The sequence below is a fragment of the Oncorhynchus clarkii genome, chromosome 26 (assembly GCF_045791955.1).
Source record: "Oncorhynchus clarkii lewisi isolate Uvic-CL-2024 chromosome 26, UVic_Ocla_1.0, whole genome shotgun sequence".
In the NCBI taxonomy this organism is placed as follows: Eukaryota; Metazoa; Chordata; class Actinopteri; order Salmoniformes; family Salmonidae; genus Oncorhynchus; species Oncorhynchus clarkii.
Genome location: NC_092172.1, coordinates 43,602,222 through 43,610,160, shown reverse-complemented (window position 1 = coordinate 43,610,160; position 7,939 = coordinate 43,602,222).

Below are 7,939 nucleotides of genomic sequence, written 5' to 3'. Positions count from 1 at the left end.
ACTTCACCAAACAACATTAAAACCTTCTGTACATACTGTCTCACCTCATATCTCACATACCCAAGTTTAACATGTCAGGAGAACCACTTCACCAAACAACATTAAAACCTTCTGTACATACTGTCTCACCTCATATCTCACATACCCAAGTTTTACATGTCAGGAGAACCACTTCACCAAACAACAGTAAAACCTTGTGTACATACTGTCTCACCTCATATCTCACATACCCAAGTTTTACATGTCAGGAGAACCGTTCTCGCTGCTGGTGATTCTCTGATCCACCTCTACACAGACGACACCATTCTGTATACTTCTGGCCCTTCTTTGGACACTGTGTTAACAACCCTCCAGGCAAGCTTCAATGCCATTCAACTCTCTTTCCATGGCCTCCAATTGCTCTTAAATACAAGTAAAACTAAATGCATGCTCTTCAACCGATCTCTACCTGCACCTGCCCGCCTGTCCAACATCACTACTCTGGACGGTTCTGACTTAGAATATGTGGACTACTACAAATACCTAGGTGTCTGGTTAGACTGTAAACTCTCCTTCCAGAATCACATCAAACATCTCCAATCCAATTAAATCTAGAATCAGCTTCCTATTTCGCAACAAAGCATCCTTCACTCATGCTGCTAAACACACCCTCGTAAAACTGACCATCCTACCGATCCTCGACTTTGGCGATGTCATTTACAAAATAGCCTCCAACACTCTACTCAACAAACTGGATGCAGTCTATCACAGTGCCATCCGTTATGTCACCAAAGCCCCATATGCTACCCACCACTGCGACCTGTACGCTCTCGTTGGCTGGCCCTCGCTTCATACTCGTCGCCAAATCCACTGGCTCCAAGTCATCTATAAGTCTGTGCTAGGTAAAGCCCCGCCTTATCTCAGCTCACTGGTCACCATAGCAGCACCCACCCGTAGCACGCACTCCAGCAGGTATATCTCACTGGTCACCCCCAAAGCCAATTCTTCCTTTGGCCGCCTCTCCTTCCAGTTCTCTGCTGCCAATGACTGGAACGAACTGCAAAAATCACTGAAGCTGGAGACTCTTACCTCCCTCACTAGCTTAAAGCACCAGCTGTCAGAGCAGGTCACAGATCCTTGCACCTGTACATAACTCATCTGTAAATAACCCATCCAATCTACCTCATCCCCATACTGTATTTATTTATTTATCTTGCTCCTTTGCACGCCAGTATCTCTACTTGCACATTAATCTTCTGCACATCATGGGGCGGCAGGGTAGCCCAGTGGTTAGAGCATTGGCCTAGTAACCGAAAGGTTGCAAGTTCAAATCCCCGAGCTGACAAGGTACAAAATCTGTCGTTCTGCCCCTGAACAGGCAGTTAACCCACTGTTCCCAGGCCGTCATTGAAAATAAGAATTTGTTCTTAACTGACTTGCCTAGTAAAATAAAGGTATGTTTCAACCCTGTTACACATAGCAACCTGAACACAATACCATTACAGTGTTTAATTGGTATATTGTGTTTTTCCTCAAAGGGATGTCTGTTTCAACTGTTACACATAGCAACCTGAACCATGGCCTATATATTGCCTTAACTACACATAGCAACCTGTACACACCAGTACATATAGAAGGTGTTTTTCCTCACTGTTTCACACACATAGTACAACCTACACATACAGTACAACTACAATGTTTTTCCTCAAAGGGATGTCTGTTTCAACCCTGTTACACATAGCAACCTGAAGACACCTCCAATAGAAGGTGTTTTTCCTCAAAGGGATGTCTGTTTCAACCCTGTTACACATAGCAACCTGAACACACCTCCAGTAGAAGGTGTTTTTCCTCAAAGGGATGTCTGTTTCAACCCTGTTACACATAGCAACCTGAACACACCTCCAGTAGAAGGTGTTTTTCCTCAAAGGGATGTCTGTTTCAACCCTGTTACACATAGCAACCTGAACACACCTCCAGTAGAAGGTGTTTTTCCTCAAAGGGATGTCTGTTTCAACCCTGTTACACATAGCAACCTGAACACACCTCCAATAGAAGGTGTTTTTCCTCAAAGGGATGTCTGTTTCAACCCTGTTACACATAGCAACCTGAACACACCTCCAATAGAAGGTGTTTTTCCTCAAAGGGATGTCTGTTTCAACCCTGTTACACATAGCAACCTGAACACACCTCCAGTAGAAGGTGTTTTTCCTTCTGTTTCAACCCTGTTACACATAGCAACCTGAACACACCTCCAATAGAAGGTGTTTTTCCTCAAAGGGATGTCTGTTTCAACCCTGTTACACATAGCAACCTGAACACACCTCCAATAGAAGGTGTTTTTCCTCAAAGGGATGTCTGTTTCAACCCTGTTACACATAGCAACCTGAACACACCTCCAATAGAAGGTGTTTTTCCTCAAAGGGATGTCTGTTTCAACCCTGTTACACATAGCAACCTGAACACACCTCCAGTAGAAGGTGTTTTTCCTCAAAGGGATGTCTGTTTCAACCCTGTTACACATAGCATCCTGAACACACCTCCAATAGAAGGTGTTTTTCCTCAAAGGGATGTCTGTTTCAACCCTGTTACACATAGCAACCTGAAGACACCTCCAGTAGAAGGTGTTTTTCCTCAAAGGGATGTCTGTTTCAACCCTGTTACACATAGCAACCTGAAGACACCTCCAGTAGAAGGTGTTTTTCCTCAAAGGGATGTCACGTGTCCTACTTACAGCACCAGTCAACAGTTTGGACTCATTCCAGGGTTTGTCTTTATGTTTACTATTTTCTACATTGTAGAATAATAGTGAAGACATCAAAACTATGAAAAAAACACATATGGAATCATGTAGTGACCAAAAAAGTGTTAAACTAATCAACATATATTTTATATTCTTCAAAGTAGCCGCCCTTTGCCTTGATGACAGCTTGGCATTATCTTGGCGTTCTCTCAACCAGCTTCACCTGGGGAAAAGAACAGATGAAAATCCAGTGTTTCTACGTAATGCACTGACCAGCTGGCAAGTGTCTTCACTGACAATTTCAACCTTGTTGTCAAGAGACTGGACATTGGCAAGTAGCATTCCAGAGGGACATCAGAGACTGTAACGTTCTTTGCTTCACGGAAACGTGGCTTACTGGAGAGACGCAATCCGAAGCGGTGCAGCCAACAGGTTTCTCCACGCATCGCGCAGACAGGAAAAAACATCTTTCTGGTAAAAAGAGGGGCGGGGGCGTATGCCTTATGACTAACGTGACATGGTGCGATGAAAGAAACATACAGGAACTCAAATCCTTCTGTTCACCTGATTTAGAATTCCTCACAATCAAATGTAGACCGCATTATCTACCAAGAGAATTCTCTTCGATTATAATCACAGCCGTATATATCCCCCCCCAAGCAGACACATCGATGGCTCTGAACGAACTTTATTTAACTCTCTGCAAACTGGAAACAATTTATCCGGAGGCTGCATTCATTGTAGCTGGGGATTTTAACAAGGCTAATCTGAAAACAAGACTCCCCAAATTTTATCAGCATATCGATTGCGCAACCAGGGGAGGAAAGACCTTGGACCATTGTTACTCTAACTTCCGCGACGCATATAAGGCCCTGCCCCGCCCCCCTTTCGGAAAAGCTGACCACGACTCCATTTTGTTGATCCCTGCCTACAGACAGAAACTAAAACAAGAGGCTCCCACGCTGAGGTCTGTCCAACGCTGGTCCGACCAAGCTGACTCCACACTCCAAGACTGCTTCCATCACGTGGACTGGGAGATGTTTCGTATTGCGTCAGATAACAACATTGACGAATACGCTGATTCGGTGTGCGAGTTCATTAGAACGTGCGTTGAAGATGTCGTTCCCATAGCAACGATTAAAACATTCCCTAACCAGAAACCGTGGATTGATGGCAGCATTCGTGTGAAACTGAAAGCGCGAACCACTGCTTTTAATCAGGGCAAGGTGTCTGGTAACATGACCGAATACAAACAGTGCAGCTATTCCCTCCGCAAGGCTATCAAACAAGCTAAGCGCCAGTACAGAGACAAAGTAGAATCTCAATTCAACGGCTCAGACACAAGAGGCATGTGGCAGGGTCTACAGTCAATCACGGACTACAGGAAGAAACCCAGCCCAGTCACGGACCAGGATGTCTTGCTCCCAGGCAGACTAAATAACTTTTTTGCCCGCTTTGAGGACAATACAGTGCCACTGACACGGCCTGCAACGAAAACATGCGGTCTCTCCTTCACTGCAGCCGAGGTGAGTAAGACATTTAAACGTGTTAACCCTCGCAAGGCTGCAGGCCCAGATGGCATCCCCAGCCGCGCCCTCAGAGCATGCGCAGACCAGCTGGCCGGTGTGTTTACGGACATATTCAATCAATCCCTATACCAGTCTGCTGTTCCCACATGCTTCAAGAGGGCCACCATTGTTCCTGTTCCCAAGAAAGCTAAGGTAACTGAGCTAAATGACTACCGCCCCGTAGCACTCACATCCGTCATCATGAAGTGCTTTGAGAGACTAGTCAAGGACCATATCACCTCCACCCTACCTGACACCCTAGACCCACTCCAATTTGCTTACCGCCCAAATAGGTCCACAGACGATGCAATCTCAACCACACTGCACACTGCCCTAACCCATCTGGACAAGAGGAATACCTATGTGAGAATGCTGTTCATCGACTACAGCTCGGCATTCAACACCATAGTACCCTCCAAGCTCGTCATCAAGCTCGAGACCCTGGGTCTCGACCCCGCCCTGTGCAACTGGGTACTGGACTTCCTGACGGGCCGCCCCCAGGTGGTGAGGGTAGGCAACAACATCTCCTCCCCGCTGATCCTCAACACTGGGGCCCCACAAGGTTGCGTTCTGAGCCCTCTCCTGTACTCCCTGTTCACCCACGACTGCGTGGCCACGCACGCCTCCAACTCAATCATCAAGTTTGCGGACGACACAACAGTGGTAGGCTTGATTACCAACAACGATGAGACGGCCTACAGGGAGGAGGTGAGGGCCCTCGGAGTGTGGTGTCAGGAAAACAACCTCACACTCAACGTCAACAAAACTAAGGAGATGATTGTGGACTTCAGGAAACAGCAGAGGGAACACCCCCCTATCCACATCGATGGAACAGTAGTGGAGAGGGTAGCAAGTTTTAAGTTCCTCGGCATACACATCACAGACAAACTGAATTGGTCCACTCACACAGACAGCATCGTGAAGAAGGCGCAGCAGCGCCTCTTCAACCTCAGGAGGCTGAAGAAATTCGGCTTGTCACCAAAAGCACTCACAAACTTCTACAGATGCACAATCGAGAGCATCCTGGCGGGCTGTATCACCGCCTGGTATGGCAACTGCACCGCCCTCAACCGTAAGGCTCTCCAGAGGGTAGTGAGGTCTGCACAACGCATCACCGGGGGCAAACTACCTGCCCTCCAGGACACCTACACCACCCGATGTCACAGGAAGGCCATAAAGATCATCAAGGACATCAACCACCCGAGCCACTGCCTGTTCACCCCGCTATCATCCAGAAGGCGAGGTCAGTACAGGTGCATCAAAGCTGGGACCGAGAGACTGAAAAACAGCTTCTATCTCAAGGCCATCAGACTGTTAAACAGCCACCACTAACACTGAGTGGCTGCTGCCAACACACTGACACTGACTCAACTCCAGCCACTTTAATAATGGGAATTGATGGGAAATGATGTAAATATATCACTAGCCACTTTAAACAATGCTACCTTATATAAATGTTACTTACCCTACATTATTCATCTCATACGCATACGTATATACTGTACTCTATATCATCGACGGTATCCTTATGTAATACATGTATCACTAGCCACTTTATACTATACTATGCCACTTTGTTTACATACTCATCTCATTTGTACATACTGTACCCGATACCATCTACTGTATCTTGCCTATGCTGCTCTGTACCATCACTCATTCATATATCCTTATGTACATATTCTTTATCCCCTTACACTGTGTACAAGACAGTAGTTTTGGAATTGTTAGTTAGATTACTTGTTATTACTGCATTGTCGGAACTAGAAGCACAAGCATTTCGCTACACTCGCATTAACATCTGCTAACCATGTGTATGTGACAAATAAAATTTGATTTGATTTGATTTTGATTTGATTTGATTTGATTTGATTTATCCCTGACCTGGTCTGTCATACCAAAGTGTTTCAAGCTCACCACCATAGTCCTCGTGCCCAAGAACGCCAAGGTAAGCTGCCTAAATGACTATCGCCCGGTAGAACTCACATGTATAGCCATGAAATACTTAGCAAGGCAGGTCATGGCTAACATCAACAACATCATCCCAGAGCACCCAGAACACCCTGGACCCAATCCAATTCGCATACCATCCCAACAAATCCACAGATGACAAATCTCTATTACACCCCACACTGCCCTCACCCACCTGGACGAAAGGAACACCTATGTGAGAATGCTGTTCATTTACTACAGTTCAGCGTTCAACACCATAGTGCCCCACAAGCGTGAGGGTACGCAACAGCACATCCGCCATGCTGACCATCAACACGGGGGCCCACCAGGGGTGCCGAGGACACCCAAACCACACAACTATAAAGCCCGAGAGCCTGACCCTCTCTGGAGGTTGCTGTAGCCCTGCCTGGGATCTTCAGCCTATAGTGACTGTTGGCTGAGACGCCGGGCCCGTTAGGGTAGGCTGTGTCAGGGTGAGACGCCAGGCCCGTTAGGGTAGGCTGTGTCAGGGTGGGCTGTGTTAGGGTAGGCTATGTTAGGGTGGGCTGTGTCAGGGTGGGCTGTGTTAGGTCAGGGTGGGCTGCATTAGGGTAGGCTATGTTAGGGTAGGCTGTGTCAGGGTGGGCTGTGTTAGGGTAGGCTGTGTTAGGGTTGGCTGTGTCAGGGTGGGACGCCAGGCCCGTTAGGGTAGGCTGTGTCAGGGTGGGCTGTGTTAGGGTGGGCTGTGTTAGGGTAGGCTGTGTCAGGGTTGGCTGTGTCAGGGTGGGACACCGGGCCCGTTAGGGTAGGCTGTGTCAGGGTAGGCTGTGTTAGGGTTGGCTGTGTCAGAGTTGGCTGTGTCAGGGTTGGCTGTGTCAGGGTGGGACGCCGGGCCCGTTAGGGTAGGCTGTGCAGGGTAGGCTGTGTCAGGGTAGGCTGTGTCAGGGTGGGACGCCAGGCCCGTTAGGGTAGGCTGTGTCAGGGTGGGCTGTGTTAGGGTAGGCTGTGTTAGGGTAGGCTGTGTCAGGGTTGGCTGTGTCAGGGTGGGACACCGGGCCCGTTAGGGTAGGCTGTGTCAGGGTAGGCTGTGTTAGGGTTGGCTGTGTCAGAGTTGGCTGTGTCAGGGTTGGCTGTGTCAGGGTGGGACGCCGGGCCCGTTAGGGTAGGCTGTGCAGGGTAGGCTGTGTCAGGGTGGGCTGTGTCAGGGTAGGCTGTGTCAGGGTGGGCTGTGTCAGGGTAGGCTGTGTCAGGGTGGGCTGTGTCAGGGTAGGCTGTGTCAGGGTAGGCTGTGTTAGGGTAGGCTGTGTTAGGGTAGGCTGTGTCAGGGTAGGCTGTGTCAGGGTGGGCTGTGTCAGGGTAGGCTGTGTTAGGGTAGGCTGTGTCAGGGTAGACTGTGTCAGGGTAGGCTGTGTCAGGGTGGGCTGTGTTAGGGTAGACTATGTCAGGGTAGGCTGTGTCAGGGTAGGGTGTGTCAGGGTGGGCTGTGTCAGGGTAGGCTGTGTCAGGGTAGGCTGTGTTAGGGTAGGCTGTGTCAGGGTGGGCTGTGTCAGGGTAGGCTGTGTCAGGGTAGGCTGTGTCAGGGTAGGCTGTGTCAGGGTGGGCTGTGTCAGGGTAGGCTGTGTCAGGGTGGGCTGTGTCAGGGTAGGCTGTGTCAGGGTGGGCTGTGTCAGGGTAGGCTGTGTCAGGGTAGGCTGTGTTAGGGTAGGCTGTGTCAGGGTGG